At 36.0% G+C, this 23,775-nt stretch overlaps 1 long non-coding RNA gene across 1 annotated transcript in view; it reads right to left on the bottom strand.

Annotated features, from left to right (window-relative positions):
* Positions 1-8,169, bottom strand: part of LOC116753270 — a 59,626-nt gene extending 51,457 nt beyond the window's left edge. The window contains exon 1 of the long non-coding RNA XR_004349728.1: positions 7,886-8,169. This is a non-coding gene — a long non-coding RNA (uncharacterized LOC116753270). The remainder of the gene's footprint in view (positions 1-7,885) is intronic.
* Positions 8,170-23,775: the final 15,606 nt, after the last annotated feature.

The following is a 23,775-nucleotide window of genomic DNA, read 5'->3' as shown; positions in this document are numbered from 1 at the left end:
AGATAACATTAATGGTGTTAAAGACAATAATGTCATGAGCTTGTAAAGAGCATCACAAAGCACTACTGAGCTTGTTCAATTTACCCTGAATAATTCAGATTTACTCTATTTTGCCAAGAAGTGCATTTCACGCATTTTTTCCCCTCAGCATATTGTTAGACTAGAGTACAGTGCGCCAGGATTATTATATTCATAAGGAAATCTTACATGTAACTTTCTGTAATGAAAGCTTATTGGTCTTAGCCAACTTTAACCACAAGTTTTCTGAAGTCTGTGCCCTGTGTAAACATGAAATAAACAAAGCACTTACAATAAAGCCTAAAGAAATGTTGATGTCACCATATATTCTATCTGGAAATACACCTTGGCTGACATTTTGAAGATGTATAAAGATTTTTAAAAGATTTCTGAACCAGTCGTTTTGGCTGATATATAGGGCTCTCTCTTTTTTAGCACTTTCCGAGGTGAAGTGACTATAATTCACATTTTTCATCCTGTAATTGGTAGAGCAACTACCCAACTAGATTAGGGTTTCATGGGTTCTTTTTCCAACCTCATTAATTCAAAGGGATCAAGATCCGTGGAAAAAAAAAACAGAAGAAGCTGAGAGAAAACTTTCAGTAATTCATCAGAGCTGTTTACAGTGCAATTATACACAAGTACAGTCATTAAAAAATAAAACTGAAAAATGTTAAACTTCTGGTAAATTTGCAGAGGAAGATGTCAAATACTTCGTGAGTGTAAGTCTTATGATGCGAGTTCTTAAACCATTTTTGTTTAGACAAATCCTCTCTGTAGCAGCTCATGTTTTCTCTAAGGAAAGACTAATTAAAAACTATTTAAGGAATGACTTGGGATAGCAATGTTTAGCAGTGTTAATGTTACTTAGCTTAGAAGTTCTAACTGGTATAAAAACAATAAGCAAAACTGATCCATAATTTTTCTAATGTCAAATCCTGGTGAAGAAAAGGTTATTAATATATATTTTCATACTGTCTTAATTTTTTCTAATTATACAAGTAAGAAAAAGTTAAAATTCAAATATTAAGGAAATGAATAAAACAAATAAAAGTCCTCCATAATCTCACCCCTTTAGTTGCTGGCTACATAGTCCTTCAGCTTGTTTTCAGTACATTTGCTAATACTGTTACTATCCTATTTTTATAGAAAAATGTCATACAATATATACTGCTCTAAAATTGGACTTTTTTCATTTAGCAATATATTTTGAACCTTTTTTCATGATGCTAAATTTAGCTATATCTCATTATTTTTAATAGATATTTTTCATGCTACTCCATTAAATGGATCTATTATAGTTTTTTCCCCATTGATGGATATTTGAGTTCTTAGCTATCAAAACAAAGCAGAAGTGAATATTCTTATACATATATGTTATCATACTTTGGTACTTATTTCTGGAGGATAAATATCTAGAAGCAAAAAATGCTATGTCAAGGATATGCTCATTTTAGATTTTTTTTTTCTTCCAGTTTTATTGAGATGTAATTGACACACGGCACTGTATAAGTTTAAGGTGTTCAGCATAATGATTTGACGTACATCATGAAATGATTACCACAATAAGTTTGGTGAACATTCATCATCTCATAGATTCAAAATTAAAGAAAGAAAAAAATTTTTCCTTGTGATGAGAATTCTTAGGATTTACTCTTAACTTTCATATATAACAAATAGCAGTGTTAATTAAATTATTTATCATGTTATACATTGCATTCCTAGTACTTATTTACTTATAACTGGAGATTTGTACCTTTTGATGGCCTTCATCCAATTCCCCCTCCCCCATCCCTCACCTCTGGTACAAAAATCTGATCTCTTTTTTTGAGTTTGTTTGTTTTTGAAGTATAATTGACCTAGATCATTTTAGATGTAATAAACATTGCTAAAGTATGCTTGAATTAGTACTGCACTGAATATAACCAAAGCATTAGAAACCTCCCTTCTCTGTTCCTTAGGAATTTTTGTTTTATTTACTTTAACTGTATAAATTGATGTGGGGTTATATAATATTAAGCCTTCCTATGGAAGGACATGATATTTCTCACCATTTATTCAGGTTGTCTTTTATGTTCTTTTGGCAAGTTTTATGTACAGAAATAGAGCACATAAATTTGCATAATCCTGTACAATATATATTCACAGAATATTATCATTAATTGCTAAACTCTCATTTTGATTTATATTTTGTGTTCCAAGCTTTATTTGCATAATTTTTGCTTATCAAATGAGTTCTTTTTGAACACTAACATATTAATATCAATGTAGGCAACCTAGAAGTATTTCACATTTACTTTGTGTTCTAAACACAAAATGTAATGTTTGGCACATATTAGGTATTTAATAAATTCTTATTGAATACATTAATGAAACTTATTTACCTTTACTTATGAATAGAGCAAACAAGGAGACACTAAATGTCTTAAGGTGGTGAAGCCAAGTTTCTTGCCGGTCTATCACAGTTACTCTTCTTTCCGTCCCTCTACACTTATTTACGTGAAATTATCCAAAGAAATTACACCATAGACTTTAGTTTTGATAGTGGACAGGGAGACATCTAGTCCATTGAAGGCCTATGTATTTGGTTGCTACCTATCTCTTTTCTCTCCAAGTCCCCTCTCTCTCCAAATGTATACAGGTACTACTACAAGCTGAAAATGTGAAGTCGTGCAAAGATTTGTTTGAAAAGCTAAACATTTCAGTGAAAGATTTTCCTGAAATAAGAAACTAAGTACAGCTTTCATGAACCACCAATCAAGATCTGATAATATTATTCATGCAGCAATTTGAAAGTGAAGCAGGAGGAAAATCAGACTCACTCTGCCATTGCATAAATCACCCCCATGGGAGTGAGGGAAGCACTCAGAGAATGAAAAATGGGAAATTCATGACTCTTCCTGACTAACAACGGTTCAGTCTAGAGTGAACGGCAGTCATGATTTTCCTATAACATCCTCTCACGAAACAAAGATAAATTTCAATTCAAAAGTAATGCTTTTATTGTATTCAAAATGGTTTGTTTTGTGTAAGACACGGTTTATTAAACTGATGAAATTCGTCACTGAAAACAGCATTTATGCAGATTGGACTTGGTTAGTAGGATCTTGCTATTGGAAACTGACATGAAACTATAATGTAGATCCCATAACTGATTCTAAAGTGGAGGAAGAAAGTATTGAGCTAAGTCCTCTGGAAGGAAAATAACACCTTCTAAGGAGAACAAATATAAGGATGCTCATAGAGGTATCTCAAGCCCTAATTTTTTCTTTCCTGCCATGTGTGTTTGAGTATGAAATAGGTTGCAAAGGCAGACTAAGGATCAGTTAGTTTAGACCTAATCATTTATAAGCAATGGGCTCCCTAGGATTGAGATAGCAACTGCTGCAAGATATGCAAACTGGGAAGCCTTAATATCCTGCTACGTTAGTGGTTCTCAACTGGGAGTGGTTCCTTCCCCCCGCACTTTCCACCTCAGTATAGCTGGCAGTCTCTGGAGAAATGCTTGGTTGTCACAACTGGTGTGTGTGGGGGGAGTCAGTTGCCACTGATATCTACTGGGTTGCTAAACATCCTACAATGCACAGGACAGTCCCCTACAACATACAATTATCCAGCCCAAAATGTCAGCACTACTAGTATGAAACCCTGTGCTGGATGAATGGACAAATTATCAGGTACATCTTTGTGATATGACTTATGATTCAGGGTGAGATGATTAAGATAAATATGACTTGAGGTAAATATTAAATTGCACTTAAAATTATGCCTTTAAATTGCTTTAAATGACATTTGCAATGAATAGTAGATTCATGTTGATTAAAGCTGTTTAAATAAATAATTAAATATGTTTTTATGAATGTAGGGTAATTCAGGATTAGTAATTTGCAGCGTTTTGAGCAGAATTTAGCATCTGGGTCTCACATATTATGTCTCTCTTCATTCAGACCTGTGGACAATGTCCTACTGGACACCTCGTGGCAAATTTCCAGAATGGCAGTTTTTGCAATCCAGGATAAATGCATATATTCCTTTGAAAACTTAATATACTAAACAGATTGGGTCCTGAATTCTTAGTTTCCCAGAAACTTTCTGTAGAATGTGGTCCCAACTGACTCTTTATTAGATGTTATGGCTCCAGCTTTGACTCTGTAGGTGAAAGGAACATGGCTCCCCTGATCACAACTACTTGGATCAGAAATGGAGGCATGTACCATACGCATAGTGTGACCCAAATATCAAAGGTGACAGTTTACATGATAGACTCAGTGGTGGTAGCTTTCTGCTTCTATCTCAATGAAAAGTTTGTGATTTTTTTTCTTCAGGAAACACTGAATTGTGATTTAGAGATCATAATTTAATGACCTGATTTCATTACACTTTTGAGAAACTTTATTTTTCTCTCTCTTTTTTTTTTTTTTTTTTTTTGCTTTCATCACTTTATTCTCAAGCTTATGTGTGGGCTTAGCAGGAATGAGAGGGGGACAAGTATTTCTGAAAAGCTTGATAAATAAATAAATGTGCTTCACGGGCTGCTTGTAAATTTTGGAGACTAATCCCTTGTCAGTCACATCATTTGCAAATATTTTCTCCCATTCTGTGGGTTGTCTTTTTGTTTTGTCTATTGTTTCCTTTGCTGTGCAAAAGTTTTTGAATTTAATGAGTTCCCATTATTTAATTTTTGTTTTTATTTCCATTACTCTGGGAGATGGCTCAAAAAAGTATTGCTGCAATTTATGTCAAGGAGTGTTCTGCCTACGTTTTTCACTAAGTTTTATAGTATCCAGTCTTACATTTAGGTCTTTAATCCATTTTGAGTTTATTTTTGTGTATGGTGTTAAAGAATGTCCTAATTTCATTTTTTTTCATATGTAGCTACAGCTCATGCGGCTCAATATAAAAAGAAAACACAACCCAATCAAAAAATGGGCAGAAGACCTTAATAGGCTTTTCTCCAAAGAAGACACACAGATGACCAAGAAGCACATGAAAAGATGCTCAACATCACTAGTTATTAGAGAAATGCACACCAGAACTACAATGAGATATCCCCTCACACCAGTCAGAATGGCCATCATCAAAAAATCTACAAACAATGCTAGAGAGGGTGTGGAGAGAAGGGAACCCTCCTGCACTGTTGGTGGGAATATAAATTGGTGCAGCCACTATGGAGAACAGTATGGAGGTTCCTTAACAACTAAAAATAGAGCTACCATATGATCCAGTAATCCCATTCCCGGGCATATATCCAGAGAAAAACATGGTTTGAAAGGATACATGTACCCCAATGTTCATTACAGCTCTGTTTACAATAGCCAAGATATGGAAGAAACCTAAATGTACATCAAGAGAGGAATGGATAAAGAAGATGTGGTACATATCTACAACGGAATATTACTCAGCCATTAAAAAGAATGAGATAATGCCATTTGCAGCAACATGGATGGACCTGGAGATTATCATACTAAGTGAAGTAAATCAGACAGAGAAAGACAAGTATCATATGATATGGCTTAAATGTGGAATCTAAAAAAAATGATACAAATGAACTTACTTGCAAAGTAGAAACAGACTCACAGACTTAATGAGGGAACTTACTGTTACCAAGGGGGAAGGTGGGGAGGAGGGATATATTGGGAGTTTGGGACTGACATGTACACACTACTATATTTAAAATAGATAAACAACAAAGACCTATTGTATAGCACAGGGAACTCTGCTCAATATTCTGTAATAACCTAAATGGGAAAAGAATTTGAAAAAGAATAGATACATGTATATGTATAACTGAATCACTTTTCTGTACACCTGAAACTAACACAACATTGTTAATCAACTATGCTCCAATATAAAATAAAAATAAATGCCCTTCACGGAGGCAATGAAGGCAACTAGCTCAATCAAATTCTCTTTTTGTAAGAAGGATAAATTCTCAGGCAAGGAAAGGTTATGTTTCCTAGGCTGAGGGTATTTTCTTTGGCCATGATAAACTATTTCTAAAGTCATTTAAGAAACCCGGGAATCCCGAGACTTTTGTCAACCTGCAGCCAGTCAGAAAAATCCCACACTTCTGTGTGTCCTTCTGTGTGTTCCTTCAATGAGGCATAATCTTTAATGGTGCATAGCTCCTTCTTGTAACTTTAAGAGATTTGCCTTTCTATGTCTTAAATCTATGGGACTGGATTTGAGAGCTGGAACCAACAGAAGTCCTTTTCTCTGTGTAAAACAATACTGGGGGGCTTCCCTGGTGGCGCAGTGGTTGAGAGTCCGCCTGCTGATGCAGGGGACACGGGTTCGTGCCCTGGTCCGGGAAGATCCCACATGCCGCGGAGCAGCTAGGCCCGTGAGCCATGGCCGCTGAGCCTGCGTGTCTGGAGCCTGTGCTCCACAATGGGAGAGGCCACAACAGTGAGAGGCCCACATACTGCAAAAAAAAAAAAAAAAAAAAAACAATACTGGGACTAAATACATTTTTCTGGATCCAACTTAAAAAATTCTGTGACTGAGCATACTTGCCTAGTCATATTAAAAGAATACTAAGAAGAAGCAAAAAATACTTAGCTACTGCTTCAAGAAAAACTTATTCTTGATAGATAAGAGTGTGAAACAACTAAAATAGTTTACTGATTACTCAGAGCTTGCTCATCAAGATGCTTAAAAAATCTTATCTCACCCTCACTTTGCTGTGCCCACCAAACCAAGGTCATTATATCATAAACTTTGCCTGACTATAGCTGCTTTCTTACCTTTTAAGATGTAAATCATGGAAGTTCCCTGGTGGCGCAGAGGTTAAAAATCTGCCTGCCAATGCAGGGGACACAGGTTTGAGCCCTGGTCCGGGAAGATCCCACATGCTGCGGAGCAACTAAGCCCGTGCGCCACAACCACTGAGCCCGTGCTCTAGAGCCCGCGAGCCACAATTACTGAGCCCGCATGCCACAACTACTGAAGCTCACACGCCTAGAGCATGTGCTCTGCAATAACAGAAGCCACTGCAATGAGAAGCCCACTCACTGCAACGAAAAATAGCCCCCACTCGCCGCAACTAGAGAAAGCCCATGCGCAGCAACAAAGACCCAATGTAGCCAAAAATAAATTAATTAATTTTTTAAAAAGATGTAAATTACAATGATCCTGCTCAGGCGTTAAAACCATATACGTCCCTTGATGTTCCCCTCTCAGACACTTCTAAGACTCTGTCAAGGTAAAGTTCTCCCTTGCTACAAATGGTATAATGAACTTAATTTTCTTGACCACCATGCTTTTCTGGTGGTCTTTGGAAAATGAGTATTAGCAAACTCAAGGTATTACAACGAAGGTCAAGAAGACTGAGGACCCCAAAAGATAAATCAATCTCATAAGTTGCTGGACCTTCTTAAAAAGTGATTTATACTAAAACTGGTTTCTAAGGAGAGAAGAAAATTAAATAACCAATCATTTCTTATCACCTCGCACAAAGTTGGTTGAGGTGTCTATCAAAACTGTTCTAGGGCTTCCCTGGTGGCGCAGTGGTTGAGAGTCCGCCTGCCGATTCAGGGGACGCAGGTTCGTGTCCCGGTCCGGGAAGATCCCACATGCCGCGGAGCGGCTGGGCCCGAGAGCCATGGCCGCTGAGCCTGCGCGTCCGGAGCCTGTGTCCCGCAATGGGAGGGGTCGCAACAGTGAGAGGCCCGCGTACCGCAAAATAAATAAATAAATAAATAAAACTGTTCTAAAGCTCTAAGAAAGAAGAAAATTTTCTAAATGCTTTTTTGAAGCTGGCATTTTAGGTATACAAAAATCTCACAAAAATAATATCTAACTGTACACTGAACAAGAAGAAATCTTAGTATATAATTTAAAAAGCAAATGTATTTTTAATTCTCACCATTCTTTTAAACCTGTTTAGAGAGCATTGTCATTTCTGTTTCTGGATGAAGTGCCATTGCTTTCTTATCAGTCCTTTAAGTTGCAAACCTTTTAAACATCCAGTCTTGTGTAATGATCAAATCTTTGAAGTTGATTTAAATTGTCTTTTTCTTTTCCTTCCAGCTGGAGTTTTCTTTGGGCTGACTACTTGCAGGAGAAGATATGGTGCTTAATTACTTTTCTCTCTTTTTCATTAACCTCTTGTTCCACTCAATATCTCTTAATCCAACACCATCAAAGTTGTGGGGGTGGCATTGTGAGAAGAATTAAACGTGAGAGAAGAGGTAAGGCAAGTAGGAAGCTTGTATTTGACTTTTTCTACACATCTCAGATATCTTCATGATTTCTGGATATTACAGATATTTAAAGCCAACTTTTTTCACTTCCTTGGCACTTCTGTGGGTTTTCTGAAGAATTCTCTGTGGAGTGCCTTTTTCTAAAACTCCTGTGATGTGGGCAGGGTTTTTGCTTTGTCAGATCTATCTCCACTCATAGAGGATGTTCTTCTGGATGGGTACCCTGCATACTTTTCCAGATGATATATCTCACCTAAAAGGCAATGCTCCTGAGGTAGATCAGACTTAAAATTGTCCCAGGATGACATTTCTACTTGGAAATCGTATGTGGTCACCATGATTAACCCAAATCTGACTCCCTTTTGGAGAGAAAGAAGTATCTTCTCAGTTCCAGCCTTCATTCAAAGATCACTTGAGCTTTTTCAGGCACAAGTCACAAATTTGGGGGCAACACAAATAAAGCTTTTTAAGTAGTCCCTTCAAAATTTTTTTCAGCACACTGAAGTAAGAACCAGACACTGCCCAAACCTTCCCTGTTATGGGACTGAGATACCTAGCATGTTGGTGATGCTCTCGAAATTACTTTTAACAGAACCTTCTCTCTAATACCAACTCTCAACCATTTATATTCTTCAAGGAGATGTAGGGCTTTAAGGGTTGTGTTACCAGTTTAGGGATATTTTCATTGTAAATCTTACATGAGGTATAACACCCACTTTGGAATGGAGGAATGTCTAGCACATTAAATTTTATCTTGCTGCTTTGTCAAAAATGTCAAATTTAATATTCTGTCAAATTTTTCAATTTTAATATTCTGTTAGATACTGAAAAAATTCAAAGTAATTCTTCTTACATATAGTAATGGAAATATTAAACAAATTAATCCCAGATAGAATGCAGCAGCATATTAATTGAGTTAATTAATCCAGCCAATTGTATTTGATCTCAAGAATGCAAGGATGGCTAATATTTGGAAATTGATTAATTTTCCTCATTATCTCCCACCAAAGATTGCAACTAAAAAGGTATTTGATAGAATTCAACTTTCTTTCTGGTGCAAACTTTTAATTAACACAAATGAGTATTTTCTTAACATAGCAAAAATGTATCCTTAAGAAATATGGACATTCACAGAAAGATAGACAAATGAAAAGGCAGAGGGCTATGTACCAGATGAAGGAACAAGATAAAACCCCAGAAAAACAACTAAATGAAATGGAGATAGGTAATCTTCCAGAAAAAGAATTCAGAATAATGAAAGTGAAGATGATCCGGGACCTCGGAAAAAGAATGGAGGCAAAGATCAAGAAGATGCAAGAAATGTTTAACAAAGATCTAGAAGAATTAAAGAACAAACAAACAGAGATGAAAAATACAATAACTGAAATGAAAATTACACTAGAAGGAATCAATAGCAGAATAACTGAGGCAGAAGAATAGATAAGTGACCTGGAAGACAGAATGGTGGAATTCACTGCTGCAGAACATAATAAAGAAAAAAGAATGAAAAGAAAAGAAGACAGTCTAAGAGACTTCTGGGACAACATGAAACGCAAAAACATTTGCATTATAGGGGTCCCAGAAGAAGCAGTGAGAGAGAAAGGACCCAAGAAAACATTTGAAGAGCTTATATAGTCGAAAACTTCCCTAACATGGGAAAGAAAATAGCCACCCAAGTCCAGGAAGCGCACCGAGTCCTATACAGGATAAACCCAAGGAGAAACACGCCGAGACACATAGTATTCAAATTGGCAAAAATTAAAGATAAAGAAAAACTATTGAAAGTAGCAAGGGAAAAATGACAAATAACATACAAGGGAACTCCAATAAGGTTAACAGCTGATTTCTCAGCAGAAACTCTACAAGCCAGAAGGGAGTGGCATGATATACTTAAAGTGATGAAAGGGAAGAACCTACAACGAAGATCCAGCAAGGACCTCATTCAGATTCAATGGAGAAATCAAAAGCTTTACAGACAAGCAAAAGCTAAGAGAATTCAGCACCACCAAACCAGCTCTACAACAAATGTTAAAGGAACTTCTCTAAGTGGGAAACACAAGAGAAGAAAAGAACCTACAAAAACAAACCCAAAACAATTAAGAAAATGGTAATAGGAACATACATATTGATAATTACCTTAAACGTGAATGGATTAAATGCTCCAACCAAAAGACACAGGCTTGCTGAATGGATACAAAAACAAGACCCATATATATGCTGTCTACAAGAGACTCACTTCAGACCTAGGGACACATACAGACTGAAAGTGAGGGGATGGAAAAAGATATTCCATGAAAATAGAAATAAAAAGAAAGATGGAGTAGCAATACTCATATCAGATAAAATAGACTTTAAAATAAAGAATGTTAGAAGAGACAAGGAAGGACACTACATAATGATCGAGGGATCAATCCAAGAAGAAGATATAACAATTATAACTACATATGCACCCAACATAGGAGCACAACAAAACATAGGGCAACTGCTAACAGCTATAAGAGAGGAAATTAGACAGTAACACAATAATAATTGGGGAATTCACACCTCACTTACACCAATGGACAGATCATCCAGACAGAAAATTAAAATGGAAACACAAGCTTTAAATGACACGATAGACCAGACAGATTTAATTGATATTTATAGGACATTCCATCCAAAAACAGCAGATTACACTTTCATCTCAAGTGCACACAGAACATTCTCCAGGAAAGATCACATCTTGGGTCACAAATCAAGCCTCAGTAAATTTAAGAAAACTGAAATCATATGAAGCATCTTTTCTGACCACAATGCTATGAGATTAGAAATTAATTACAGGGAAAAAAACATAAAAAATACAAACACGTGGAGGCTAAATAATACATTACTAAATAACCAAGAGATCACTGAAGAAATCAAAGAGGATATCAAAAAACACCTAGAGACAAATGACAATGAAAACATGACATTCAAAACCTATGGGATGCAGCAAAAGCAGTGCTAAGAAGGAAGTTTATAGCTATACAAGCCTACCTCAAGAAATAAGAAAAATCTCAAATAAACAATCTAACGTTACACCTAAAGGAACTAGAAAAAGAAGAACAAACAAAACCCAAAGTTATCAGAAGGAAAGAAATCATAAAGATCAGATCAGAAATAAATGAAATAGAATCAAAGAAAACAATAGCAAAGATCAATAAAACTAAAAGCTGGTTCTTTGAGAAGATAAACAAAATTGATAGACCATTAGCCAGACTCATCAAGAAAAAGAGGGAGAGGACTCAAATCAATAAAATTAGAAATGAAAAAGGAGAAGTGACAACAGACACGGCAGAAATACAGAGCATCCTAAGAGACTGCTACAAGCAACTCTATGCCAATAAAATGGACAACCTGGAAGAAATGGACAAATTCTTAGAAAGGTAAAACCTTCCAAGACTGAACCAGAAAGAAATAGAAAATATGAACAGACCAATCACAAGTAATGAAATTGAAACTTTGATTAAAATTTTTCCAACAAACAAAAGTCCAGGACCAGATGGCTTCACAGGTGAATTCTATCAAACATTTAGAGAAGAGCTAACACCCATCCTTCTCAAACTCTTCCAAAAAATTGCAGAGGAAGGAACACTCCTGAACTCATTCTAGGATGCCACCAACACCCTGATACCAAAATCAGACAGAGATACTACAAAAAAAGAAAATTACAGACCAATATCACTGATGAATATAGATGCAAAAATCCTCAACAAAATACTAGCAAACAGAATCCAGCAGCTCATTAAAAGGATCATACACCATGACCAAGTGGGATTTATCCCAGGAATGCAAGGATTCCTCAATATGTGCAAATCAATCAGTGTGATACGCCATATTAATAAATTGAAGAATAAAGGCCATATGATCATCTCAATAGATGCAGAAAAAGCTTTGACAAAATTCAACACCCATTTATGATAAAACTCTCCAGAAAGGGGGCCTAGAGGGAGCCTACCTCAATATAATAAAGGCCATATACAACCCCAGCAAACATCATTCTCAATGGTGAAAAACTGAAAGCATTTCTTCTAAGATCAGGAACAAGACAAGCATGTCCACTCTCGCCACTACTATTCAACATAGTTTTGGAAGTCCTAGCCATTGCAATCACAGAAGAAAAAGAAATAAAAGTAATACAAATTGGAAAAGAAGAAGTAAAACTGTCACTGTTTGCAGATGACATGGTACTATACATAGAGAATCCTAAAAATGTCACCAGAAAACTACGAGAGCTAATCAATGAATTTGGTAAAGTTGCAGGATACAAAATTAATGCACAGAAATCTCTTGCATTCCTATACACTAATGATGAAAAATCTGAAAGAGAAATTAAGGAAACACTCCCATTTACCATTGCAACAAAAAGAATAAAATACCTAGGAATAAACCTACCTAGGGAGACAAAAGACCTGTATGCAGAAAACTATAAGGCACCGTTGAAAGAAATTAATGATACCAACAGATGGAGAGATATACCATGTTCTCGGATTGGAAGAATCAATATTGTGAAAATGACTATACTACCCAAAGCAATCTGCAGATTCAATGCAATCCCTATCAAATTACCAATGGCATTTTTTACAGAACTAGAACAAAAAAATCTTAACATTTGTATGGAGACACAAAAGACCCTGAATAGCCAAAGCAGTCTTGAGGGAAAAATACAGAGCTGGAGGAATCAGGCTCCCTGACGTCAGACTATACTACAAAGCTACAGTAATCAAGACAATATGGTACTGGCACAAAAACGGAAATACAGATCAATGGAACAGGAGAGAAATCCCAGAGATAAACCCACGCACCTATGGCCAACTAATCTATGACAAAGGAGGCAAAGATATACAATGGAGAAAAGACAGCCTCTTCAATAAGTGGTGCTGGGAAAACTGGACAGCTACATTGTAAAAGAATGAAATTAGAACACTCCCTAACACCATACACAAAAATAAACTCAAAATGGATTAGAGACCTAAATGTTAGACCAGACACCATAAAAGTCTTAGAGGAAAACATAGGAAGAACACTGTTTCACATAAATCACAGCAAGATCTTTTTTGATCCACCTCCTAGAGTAATGGAAATAATAACAAAAATAAACAAATGAGACCTCATGAAACTTAAAAGCTTTCCAAGCAAAGGAAACTACAAAGAAGATGATTCGACAACTGTCAGAATGTGAAAAAATATTTGCAAATGAATCAACAGAGAAAGGATTAATCTCCAAAGTATATAAACAGCTCATGCAGCTCAATATTAAATAAACAAACAACCCAATCCAAAAATGGGCAGAAGACCTAAATAGACCTTTCTCCAAAGAGGACATACAGATGGCCAAGAAGCACATGAAAAGCTGATCAACATCACTAATTATTAGAGAAATGCAAATCAAAACTACAATGAGGTATCACCTCACACCAGTTAGAATGGGCATCATCAGAAAATCTACAAACAACAAATGCTGGTGAGGGTGCAGAGAAAAGGGAACCCTCTTGCACTGTTGGTGGGAGTGTAAATTGATATAGCCTCTATGGAGAACAGTATGGAGGTTCCTTAAAGAACTAAAAATAGAATTACCATATAACCCAGCAATCCCACTTTTGGGCATATACCCAGAGAAAACCATAATTCAAAAAGACACATGCACCCCAATGTTCATTGCAGCACTAGTTACAACAGCCAGGACATGGAAGCTACCTAACTGCCCATCGACAGACGAATGGATAAAGATGTGGTAGATATATACAGTGGAATATTACTCAGCCATAAAAAGGAACGAAATGGAGTCATTTGTAAAGACGTGGATGGATCTAGAGACTGTCATGCAGAGTGAAATAAGTCAGTAGGAGAAAAACAAATATTGTATATTAACACATATATGTGGAACCCAGAAAATGGTACAGATGAACCGGTATGCAGATCAGTAGTTGAGACACAGATGTAGAGAACAAACGTATGAACACCAAGGGGGGAAAACCGTGGGGGGGTGGGGGGGTGGGTGTGATGAATTGGGAGATTGGGATTGACATGTATACACTGATGTGTATAAAATGGATGACTAATAAAAAAATTTTTAATAAAAATAAAATAAACTTTAAAAAAAGAGTTTTCAGTAGAAAAGAAATAAAAAAAAAAATATGGAATCATGCCTAACTGTAAAATACTAGAGGTACTTTTATCAATATTACCAAGAAATTTAATGTTGTCCTAGTAGAATGTTCAATTTAATTAGAAAAGAGAAGAGTGGTATAAAAAGTGGAAAGGAGAAAATATAATTAAAATCATTTGCAGGAAGTATGATTACATAGCCAGAACCTCTAAGAGAAATACCTGGAAAACTACTGGGTTAGCCAAAAAGTTCGTTCTGGTTTTTCCATAAGATGTTATGGAAAAACCCAAACAAACTTTTTGGCCAACCCAATATAAGACAGAATAAGAGAATTTAGTAAGATAGGTGATTTCAAGAGCAATAGGTTTTCTTTATATGAAAAGGAAATAACATATAATGACGTCTTAGTCAATTTGGGCTACCGTAACAAACTACCATAGACTGGGTGGCTTTTAAGCAACAAAATTTACTTCTTAAAGTTCTGGGGGCTGGAAATCTGAGATCAGGGTGCCAGCATGGTCAGCTTCTGGTGAGGGCTCTCAGAGAAAGTTGCAGAGGGCTGACTTCTCATTGTATCCTCACATGGTGAAAAAAGGGTAAGAGCTTTTTGAGGTCCCATTCATATGGGATACTATCCTATTCATGAAAGTTCCACCCTCATGACCTAATTACTTTCCAAAAGGCCACTTCCTAATACCATCACACTGAGGGTAAAATTTCAATGTATTTCACTATGCAAATTGAAATTGAATATGTATAATGTAGATGGATAGACGTTTTTTCTCTAAAAGTCTCTTATTTTATGACATATTTGATAATTTAATGTTTTGAACAGTGGTTCCCGAAGACATCAAAGGCATTAACTGACTGTTTTCACAGTCAAAGCCAATGCTAAAAAGAAAACAGGGGACTTTCCTGGTGGTCCAGTGGGTAAGACTCTGTGCTCCCAATACAGGGGGCCCAGGTTTGATCCCTGGCCAGGGAACTAGATCCTGCATGCATGCTGCAACTAAGAAGCTCGCATGCTACAACTAAAGATCCCACATGCCTCAGTGAGAGCCAAAACAAAGACCCGTCACAGCCAAAATAAATAAATGAATTTAATTAAATAGATTTTTTAAAAAAGAAAGAAAACAGGATTTTTCTCTACTAGATTCCTCTTTGCTATTAAAAAGTCAACATTCTTTCAGAGTTAAATAATAAAGCTCATTAATTATTTCAGAGTACTTTACTTTTTCTTCATATCTCATCTTGCATACCATTCCCTATCACTTTCCTATTAGATGTATATCTACCTTAAAAAAAAGCTGTACAATACTCATCTACTTTTTGGGGGGTAATCCTTTTGGTCCTTCACCTCTATTGTGTAGTGAAATAACATTTTTGGGAATAAGAATTATGTGGTTTCAACTGCTGCAGAGAAAAGTATACACATTTAAATAGATCCTTAAGGAAAAAGATAATTAGGTAATTTAAATAATAATTAAATTAAATAATAATTTAAAGTAGTATTATGACCTTACTGAATTATAATATCAGAATAGACACATTTTTATGAATTCTTTATGAGGTGTTAATTGTGTTCCTATTAAAATATCTTTTGGGTAATCTTTAAATGCATCACTCAGAAAAATATGTTTTTGACTTTGACTTGGCATCATACTACCAAAACCAGCTGAATTTTAAGGTAATTATACATGAGATATCAAAATGGTGTTTATTCATTAACCTGGAAAACAAAATTACATATTTTAACTATAATGATTCAAACTGATTTTGGTCTTCTGTTAAAATTGAACTTGTACAATTAGAACTCATATTTTTGTATTTACTTCAAAGCTAGAGTCCTTTCAATTCAGATCAGGCTTAGAAAACCTATCACACTTAGTACACCCACATAATTTATTTTTTTAATTTAATCTTTTTATTGCGACTTTCCATGACATGTAACATGAGAAGAAAGTGCCTTGATTCTCAAAAGTTCTGTAGGAAAGAAAACTCTGCTTTTAATGAAGAAGTAAAATGGATTAAGGATTAAGTAATAAATGAATTCACATGGGCAGGAGAGTCTGATTCTATACTGATCTCAACACCCAGAGGGTGAATTTGGGTATCTAACTACTGAGCCTAGTCAAACCCTTGGATCTGGAAGCCCTGGAGTAGACAATAAAAGGCATTTCCTGTGTGATGTTTTGGAAGGAAAGAGAGTCTACTTCCCAGAAAAATCCAGAATATTAAAAAATACCACCACAAATGCAAAGATTTATAGCATGGCTGTTAAATTAAAACTAGTACTCCACTTTTCCTCCCTTTAACTTATTTTTCTAATAATTTCTTTGATTTCTTTTCTCTTTTGCTCTTTTACTCACCTTCGCTACTTTAAGCTGTAAGATCTTTATGCCAGTCTTTCTACAAAGTCCCCTCTTTTAGTTATCTTCACACATCTCAATTTAGAAATTGGACATGCAGATTAAAGATTGGTGAATTAATTTTAATTTGTTTAAGGGAGAAGCTTGCATGTATCTAGGTACCATTAGAGCATTCACACACTCATTTGATTAAACATTAATAATTAATTTCTGAGTATATATTTTATATATGCCAGGAATTCTGCTAAATACTGTCGGCATTATGGAGATATAGTAGACACGATTTGTGCACTCATAGAGTTATGGTCTCTTGAGAGAGACTTCTATTAAATCACTGTAGAGATACATATAACAATTACAAATGAAGACTGATGAAAGAGTCTATGAGGAGGATCTAATTCAGGGAATGTTGCTTTGATGAAGTGTCTTTCAGCAGAGAGTTGAGGATGAGCAGGGTTTGGTCAGGCTGAGAATGAGATGGTGAGCATATCAGGCAAAAGCGAAGGCTCAAGAGCCAAAGAGCCAGCGTCCACAGCCAGAAACTGTGGTCTAGTGAGCAGAGAGGGAGACCATGTGGTGGTGAGGCTGGAGGAAGCAGGGGTCAGACCATAAGGTACCTGGAAGGCCATGTTAAGGATTTTACACTGTATCCTAAATTCAACAGGTTGCCATTTACTGGTTAAAGATTTGCGTAGAATTATAAGAACCAGATTTTAGGGCTTCGCTGGTGGCACAGTGGTTGAGAGTCCACCTGCCGATGCAGGGGACACGGGCTCGTGCCCCGGCCTGGGAAGATCCCACATGCTATGGAGCGGCTGGGCCCGTGAGCCATGGCTGCTGAGCCTGCGCGTCCGGAGCCTGTGCTCCGCAACGGGAGAGGCCACAACAGTGAGAGGTCCGCGTACCGCAAAAAAAAAAAAAAAAAAAAAAAAAAAAAAAAAAAAAGAAAAGAACCAGATTTTAGAAAAATCAGCTTGGCTTCAATGTGAAAAACAGGTTATAGTGAGAAGGAGTAGAAACAAAGAGTCCAGTTAGGGGTCTGTTACAATAGTTTAGGTAAGAGTCTGAACATTAAGACATATCTTAATGTGGGCAAGGCTTTACAATCTCTGCACCTAACACAATAAAATACACTGAAATAATAGATTAATGAATTAATAAAGGGATAAGTTTTTCTGGCCTGAAATTCTATTGGGCCATCTTCATGAATTCACTATGAATACCAAAGTCTCACAACTGTATATCTTTAACATATATTAGGAGCATAACTCAGTATATCAACCTGTAGAATTCTACGGATTACCATAGAAATTTATTACCATTAATTAATTAAAAGGAAAAAAATAAGTATAATCATCTCTAATATCCTAGAGAAGTGATTCTTAAAACTTCCTGTTTTATTTCCCCTTAATCATTTGATCAGATATGCAGAATCTCATTCATACTAAAAGCTGCATTTTGTAAATACACAAATTATATATTTGCAAACATTTGACTATTTTAATTATTATAAATCAAATAATTATTTAATTAATCAATTATTTAATTCATAATTTATATCAATTAAAATTATTTAATTAATGATTATTAAGTAATTGTTTGATTTCATTATAAATTAAAAGGTTATAGAAATTAATTTTTGGTGACAGAACAATTTTGTTGTTCTATCTTTAAAAGGCAAATTAAATAATTCCTTTAGTGGCTGAAAATAGTGATAATCTTGTTGGAGAAAAACTGTGTTTACTCCTCTAGTAATTATAAAAGCACACAATTTGGTCTTATTGTTACATGTATAGATGATATGGGAAAGGGAAGAAGCACAGAATGTAGTCCTCAATAGGTACAGTCGTCAGGAAACGCCGTATCAGAAGCACTGACTTGTGGGATATGTGCAGGGCTCTACGGAAAAATGGCAGACGGCAAACCCCTGGCAGGTAGGCTCAGCTACAAACAGTACTTATGACTTTCAGGCAGATGACTTGGGAATTGAGAGACAACACTTTTTTTCCAAAAATTTTAGAGAAAAAATGAAGAATGAGGCCACTATGAGTCTTTTTCCCACCTGCCATCTAAATCCTGTTGGTTAAAAAACAGAGTCCTATCCAGCACGCATGCACCTTACTATTTATCCAAAGGAGCTGAAAACTTATGTCTACATAAAAACCTGCACAGGGATGTTTACAGCAGCTTTATTGGTAATTGCTCTTGGAAGCAACAAAGATGTCCTTTAGTAGGTAAATGGATAAACAAACCCATGGTGCATCCAGACAATGGAGTACATTCAGTGCTAAACAGAGATGTGCTATCAAGACATGAAAAGACATGAAGTAAACTTAAATGCACATTATTAAGCGAAAGAAGCCAATATGAAAAGGTACATACTATGTGATTCCAATTATACAACATTTTGGAAAAGGCAAAACTATGGAGACAATAAAACGACCGGTGGTTGCCAGGGGTTAGGGGGTGGGGAGGGATAGATAGATGGAGCACAGGTTTTTAGGGCAGTGAAAATACTCAGTATGATACTATAATGGTAGATACATGTCATTATACATTTGTCTGAACCCATAGAACGTACAACACAAGGGGTGAACCCGAATGTAAACTATGAACTTTGAGTGATAACGATATGTCAGTGTAGGTCCATTAATTGTAACAAATTGTACCACTCTGGTGGGAGATGTTCATAACGAGGAAGGCTATGCATGTATGGGGAAGGGGGTATATGGGAAATCTCTGTATCTTCTGCTCAAGTTTGCTATGAACCTAAAAACTGCTTTAAAAAATAAAGCCTATTAAAAAAAACCCAGAATCCTACAATATCATTTGCTCGTGTTCCCTGCTTCATTTAGTGCTCCTTCACTATAACCCGGAGGCTAAATATTTTCGAGCAAGCACTAGATGCCGTTTCCTTTATAGTTAAGCTACTTATACCAATAAATTATTAGGCACAGTTTTGAATTATTTGTTCCTTTGAGGTGTCATTAACTGTCCCTTTTATCATGTTTATGTATGAGAACAAATGGAGTATGGTTAATTATAATGTTTTGAGCAATGATAAATGGTTTGTGAAACAAGTTCGTCTTCTGTTTGTTAGTCTAACACAAAGCATCACGTTTTCTGGCAAAAGGATAGTAGGTCATTAATAAAACAAAAGTAGGTAGTGTAAAGAATACATTCAAGTAGTCTGGTAAGCAACAGGAACCAGCATTCATTCTGAAAGAGCCTCCGAGTTTTCAAATTCTAATTCTGGAGGAAAATTAAATGTATGACATCAGTCACTTTGCTTCTTATTGTTTAAAATACAGATTATTAAGATCAATATTTTGGGAAATGGATACAGAATTTTTATTTACCAAGTTTTCATTCAGTCTTGTCTTCTCTGAGCCCCATCATATAGAACTGCATGTACTTGCCTGTATCTAGATAAGGAGTATTATGAGCATGGAGTACACATAGGGAGTAAATATCATTCCTTTGAGTATTAGAGCATGGTGGCCATGCAATCCTAGGAATGGGATAAATTTATACAAATTAATGAAATTTATGTTAACAATGAAAAGGTAAACTAATCAATATTAGTTTAATCAATCAATTAATAATAGCTTAATTAATATGAATAAATAGACCAAAAAATGATCCTTGAATATTAATTCTGACTAATTCTAGTCAAGTCTCTGATAGAATTAGGATAAGAATGTCAGATCTGCTGCTAATAGATGTAAGACCCTGGTAAAGTTATCAAGACTTCGGGTTGTGAGTGACTTCGTCTGTTAAATAGAGATGACACTGATGATTTACTGTGAGAATTCATATTCTGGGTGCTTTTTATTAATGAATCGCAGAATGGTATGTACTTAAGAGTTAATATCAGATAAAGCACTGCATTGAGAAACGACATCATAGGCTGCTCTCAGACTTAACCATCCTGTGAAGAGGTATAAAGATGAACGGGAAAAAAAAATTCTTAAACTTGAAAATTATGGTGGCAGCATTATAGTCAACACTTCCTGGTTTCCCAAAATAGGCCAATCAGAGCTCCTATTAGAGTAAAAGAGTTAACTCAATAACTCAAGATTCTACCGTAACCCAGCCGATAGGCCCCAACCTGTTTCTTCCAACCTGCCGTCATACTTCTAGTTGTTCCTGGCTCAGGGTAGAACCTCAACATACATGGATTGAATAACTAACCAAGCACACCACCTTGCCTACAGCTTCCTGGCACTTGGATCTTCTTTGAAGGTGGCAGATACATAATTTTTTTTAATGCAAAATATGACAAAATATACTAAGGTTTTTAAACAGATTAAGTAAAGTAAATGACATATGAAGTCTGCTTCTGAGAATTGATGGGGAACAGCACATATCAGAATGACACGGTGGGCGATGCCATGGGGGCAGGGGTAGAGAAGCAGGCACAAAAGCGAAAGCTATTAGCGCCCATAGTAATATGAGTACTACTTCCAAATGTTCTTTCAGTTAGCCTTGAAAACGAGTTTACTTAAAAAAATGAAAAGGCACAATATAACGTGAGACAAATAACTGTCATATATGTATACACCCATCTAGAGCTACTCAGCAGGGCACTGACTAATCAAAACCGATGCTGACCACTATGGCATACTGGTATGTACTGGCCAAATAGCAATCATTCATCTCAGATAATCCTTGGTAGAATCCTGATCAATAGAGAGATTACTCATATAAAGTACATTTCCATCTTTTACTGGTCATGGATGACAAGGTCATTTTGTTCCCTAGAGCTCTTTACCCTGCCAGATGAATAAGAAATAGATGTCATGAATAATCAAGAATAAAAGCACTTAGGAATATATCTGTATATTACTAGTCACTCATTCATTATGTATGAACTAAAAATGCGTTTTCAAAATAATACAAATGAAAGTAATAGAGCCCAACAATGGGGAATGTGAATCAGAAATTGAGGTGTCATTTATCAAATGTTTGATGGAAAAATCAATCTAATGGAATTATTTATTTTGGTAGCCAATTGTGACAGTCTGAAAAGATGTATTTTTTATTCTTTTAAAGTAAAATCAAAAGTTTCCAAGTCTAGCCAACTAACCTGCCTTTTAGTTGGATAAATGTGAAGATGTCATTCTCTCTGTTCCCCGAAGTAATGTTTACTTACATGAATTGATACGTGCATTAAGGCCTTCAGTAGTTGAAGTCACCAGTTGAAGACTTTCTTTAATCTTTCCTAAAATCACAGGGACTACTCATTCAGACAGCTGCTACCAATGCCAAGGAGGCAAGTGCTCTTACAGCAGGCCTAAATCCTCTGTGCACTTCTGATCTGATCCCACAGAGCATTTAATGCCAATTCTTAATGAGAGGGACCGGGAAGAAAGCAACGAAATGAGAAAAACAAGATTTCATCACACACTGAGCTTTGTTCTCTTAAATTCTCTGACCATTTATTATAGTTTTGTTCTCAAGACTTAGTTTGCTTAATGGGGAATGACTTGCTTGCCAACCTTATGCTGTATTCTCCAAAGGCTTGCCTTTAAGCTTGGTCTTAAATACATGATGCCTGGGGTTGGAAGTTTAAGTGAAGAACAAATACTTCTGTCTTGGCTTAGTATTTGACTTACTGCTTTATATAGGAAATCTAACATCCATAGTTAAGCCTTAGCAAACCCTCACTTTAACACATGTTAATCTTCACCTTTAACTCAAAGAAAGCTCAGCCAATGAAATTACCACCTTTGGCAATTGTGTATGTGTAAGTGTGTTTAAGAATGTTTGTTTTATGCTGGTTTTTGTAGGCATTATAAATCATGACTGCTGTTGTAAATTAACAAAAATAATTTAGTAGTTAGAGAACAGAATTTGTACACTATGTACCATATTTATGCAGAATTAAAAAGAAAAAGCAGCGTTCATTTAGTTGACCATTTTGGGTGCCGTTTGAGACTATGTGCCCCTCTGCTTTATGTGGTTTCATTTGTAAAGCTAGTTTCCAACCAAAATTAATATTTCCTTTCTCTTTTTTCCTGTAGGCATATTCTTGTACCTCTAGCATTTATAATCTGACTTGTAATATTTTGTTTATGTGTCATTCTCAGCCCTACAGAGTAAACTGCTTGGTGGTGGCGCTATTTCAGCAGTGCCATAGATCACACAGGTAGAACTCAGTAACAATTTTTAAGTTGAGTAATTTTGTATAAGACATCCTACTGGAAACAGATTCCTCACAATTTAAAAATTTACATACCAAGAAGAAGCCCATTTAAAATCCACATTTGATAACGGTAATATTTTTATTCATGAATATTCATGTATTCTTTCCCCACACCAGACTGTGTGAGGTTCTAAAGGAGAGGGGAAAATATAAAATGCATTAAATTGTCCAAATGCTAATACATAAAACAAATAAACTGTACAAAAACTAAGAGATGCTAAAAATATTGTACTGAGTGATGTTCAGGTAGGTAAGATTATTTCCTTGGTGATGTGAAATGTCAAGACAGGCTTCTCAGAGAGGAGGATATTGGAATTGGGTCTTGAGGTAAATCCAGAAGGATGAGAAAGATTTTGCCAAATAAACAAGAAGGTAAGGCAATTTCAGGGTTAGAAATTGACATATACAAAAGTCCAGGGGACTGAGTAAATAGCATAGTTTATGAGATCGAATAAAGGATATCTATGGATAGTGGTGGGATTCTCTGAATGAAGAGGGCTAGACATAAAGCTGGCCCATTTGTGTTTTATGCTACAGGTTGTGATGGTTTTTAAACAAAGAAGTGATGTGGCATAGCCTGCTAGCCTAGTATAGACAAAGACTGGAGAAGGAGATGATAGAGTCAGGAGATGAGAGGCCGTGAGAGGACAGCGGTAGTGGGGCTGGGAAATATGAGGCCGTGAGACAGTTCAGTGTCAGAACTGACAGACCAGAAAATGTGTGAATATAGGCAGTGAGGATGGAGTCAAAGACAATCCAGCAATTTCCACTTTGAACACCTGGGCAGGATTATATCCCTTACTGAAGGGATCTGGAGATCTCTCTTTCAGGAGGTCAGGCCGGGTTGGC

Source organism: Phocoena sinus, chromosome 4 (assembly GCF_008692025.1).
Source record: "Phocoena sinus isolate mPhoSin1 chromosome 4, mPhoSin1.pri, whole genome shotgun sequence".
In the NCBI taxonomy this organism is placed as follows: domain Eukaryota; kingdom Metazoa; phylum Chordata; class Mammalia; order Artiodactyla; family Phocoenidae; genus Phocoena; species Phocoena sinus.
Note: the sequence above shows the minus strand (reverse complement) of the source record. Positions and strands in the feature narration are given on the sequence as shown.